General features: G+C 46.1%; 1 pseudogene; it reads left to right on the plus strand.

The window, feature by feature from the left end:
• The first annotated feature begins 1,888 nt into the window (after positions 1 to 1,888).
• The window catches only part of LOC103590927, a 44,872-nt pseudogene continuing 43,720 nt past the window's right edge, over positions 1,889 to 3,040 (plus strand).

Raw genomic sequence — 3,040 nt, forward strand, 5'->3', positions numbered from 1 at the left:
GAACCGGAAAAAAAAAAAAAAAAAAAAAAAAAAAAAAAAAAAAAAAAAAAAAAGTTCCTGGAAAAATAGAATTAAAAGATAATACAAGTCTTTCCATGAAATTTTTGGGTTGGCCTCATACAGTGTATGACTCCCATGTTCTACATTAAGATGCTGAGACTCAAAGAGGTTAAGTGATTTGTTCAGAGTCACACAGTAGCTAATAAGTGGTGGAGCCAGGAGTCAATCTGGTCACAGTGGAACTCTAGGCAGTGCTCTAACCCAACACCAAATAGATTAATTCCTACTGCATGAATCAATGAGGGAATGAACAATAAACCCATCGTTTTGCTGGGAGAAAGAGGCTCAGAGGCAAGATGGTAAGCCCTGAGGGGTGGGGGTCCGCGAGGGCAGAGAAGGGCTGGGGAGTGGGGAATGCTTCATACAGACTCTGAAACACGGTGTGCTTTACGTACAGGATAAGACCCAGGGAGGTGTCCCATGGGCTGGGAGGATCTGTGTACAGGAGCAAGGCCCAGAGAGGGAGTGGCCCGGAGGAGCAGAGGGAGTGGCCCGGAGGAGCAGAGGGACTCCAGATTGGAAGGGGCGGTGAGAACTCTGGGGGAGTGAATAATGTTCCAGGTTCAGGATCTTGTTCCTATGTTGGCCAGAGATGCTGTCTGTCTCAGGACCTGGGCTCGTGGTCACCCCAGCCTGCAGGGACGGGGCTGAGTGCTCAGCAACCGTGACCCTGTGTGACAGCGGTCCTAGTCCCAGAGGTCTAGGGGCAGCACCCGCATCCTGCTCGGTGACCCACCATCCCTGCTTGCCTGGGATTCTCTAGTTTTAGCACTGAAAGTTTCACATCACGAGAAGCCTCTCAGTCCTGGGTAAACTGGGATAGTTGGTCACCTGCCCCCTGTCCCAGTGACAGGAAACCTTGCATCTCCCATCCTCTGGATCTCACCAGTCAGCTCTGCCCATAGCACTCAGCCCCACTGAAGGGACCATGGCAGAATCCAAGCCTGTGGACAACAGTGCTACCACCCACGGGTGTCACCTGCCCCCGACACAGGCACCGTCAGGGTTTCTTGCCATCTCAGAGGAGAGACCCAGGCCCCCCAGCCTCAGGGAGGAAAGAGAGCCAGGTGTCTCTCCGGGGCTCTCCACTCAGCTCTGGGGGCCTTTACTGGACCCCAACTGCAATGCAATTGAATTCAACTCAACTTCAGTGCTTTCTTAAGCACCTAGTATTTGCTGCACAGGTACAGAAGCCTGTTTCACCCAGACCCTGGCTTCAAGGAGCTCCAAGGCAATGGAAGCAGAGAGGGCGGTAAGGGAAGAAGAGACTGTGAGTGCAGACAGAACTGTGAGGGTTGGGGTGGGATGCAGGGACCAGTTGGAGAGAGGCTAGGATTCTGACCATCAGAGAGAGAGAGGGAGGGAGGCATTCTAGATGGAGAAATTCCCTGTGCAGAGGTGCCAGGACCAGAAAAGGTGAGGCGGGACAGTAGCCACAGATCTGCACAGATGCTGGGAGTGCTACAGCTGAGCACAGAGGGGGTGGGATTGGACGTGAGCATGGGCAGGGGTCTGGACTTCTTTGTATAGGCAGAGTGAGCCCATCACAGAGCTCTGTTCTACACACACGCACACACACCCCTTTATTTTTATTACAAAATATGTTCACTGAAGGAAAATAGAAAAGGACAGAAAATTCTAAAGAAGAAAACAAATATCACCTTCATGTTTCTATTGCTTAGAGATCATCTCTGTTAACCTTTTGGTGTATCTCCTTTTACATGTATTTCTATGCAAATATGGAACATAATTATTATATATGATATAATATGTAATTTTTTTAATATAAGAAGTCATACGGGCTCCTTTTGGCTCTCTGAGCAGCACCATGGCAGTTGGCAAGAACAAGCGCCTTACCAAAGGCGGCAAGAAGGGAGCCAAGAAGAAAGTGGTTGATCCATTTTCTAAGAAGGATTGGTAGCATGTGAAGGCGCCTGCTGTGTTCAATATAAGAAATATTGGAAAAACACTAGTCACCAGGACTCAAGGAACCAAAATCGCATCTGATGGCCTCAAAGGTCGTGTGTTTGAAGTGAGCCTTGCTGATCTGCAGAATGATGAAGTTGCTTTTAGAAAATTCAAGCTAATTACTGAGGATGTTCAAGGCAAAAACTGCCTGACTAACTTCCATAGCATGGATCTTACTTGTGACAAAATGTGTTCCATGGTTAAAAAATGGCAGACTGTGATTGAAGCTCATGTTGATGTCAAGACTACAGATGGTTATTTGCTTCGTCTTTTCTGTGTTGGTTTTACTAAAAAGAGCAACAATCAGATACGGAAGACTTCTTATGCTCAGCACCAACAGGTCCACCAAATCCGGAAAAAGATGATGGAAATCATGACCCGAGAGGTGCAGACCAATGACTTGAAAGAAGTGGTCAATAAATTGATTCCAGACAGCATTGGAAAAGACATAGAAAAGGCTTGCCAGTCTATTTATCCTCTTCATGATGTCTTTGTTAGAAAAGTAAAAATGCTGAAGAAACCCAAGTTTGAATTGGGAAAACTCATGGAGCTTCATGGTGAAGNAGGTCATGTGTTTGAAGTGAGCCTTGCTGATCTGCAGAATGATGAAGTTGCTTTTAGAAAATTCAAGCTAATTACTGAGGATGTTCAAGGCAAAAACTGCCTGACTAACTTCCATAGCATGGATCTTACTTGTGACAAAATGTGTTCCATGGTTAAAAAATGGCAGACTGTGATTGAAGCTCATGTTGATGTCAAGACTACAGATGGTTATTTGCTTCGTCTTTTCTGTGTTGGTTTTACTAAAAAGAGCAACAATCAGATACGGAAGACTTCTTATGCTCAGCACCAACAGGTCCACCAAATCCGGAAAAAGATGATGGAAATCATGACCCGAGAGATGCAGACCAATGACTTAAAAGAAGTGGTCAATAAATTGATTCCAGACAGCATTGGAAAGGACATAGAAAAGTCTTTTGCCAGTCTATTTATCCTCTTCATGATGTTTTTG

This window comes from Galeopterus variegatus, unplaced genomic scaffold (assembly GCF_000696425.1).
Source record: "Galeopterus variegatus unplaced genomic scaffold, G_variegatus-3.0.2 Scaffold895, whole genome shotgun sequence".
NCBI lineage: Eukaryota > Metazoa > Chordata > Mammalia > Dermoptera > Cynocephalidae > Galeopterus > Galeopterus variegatus.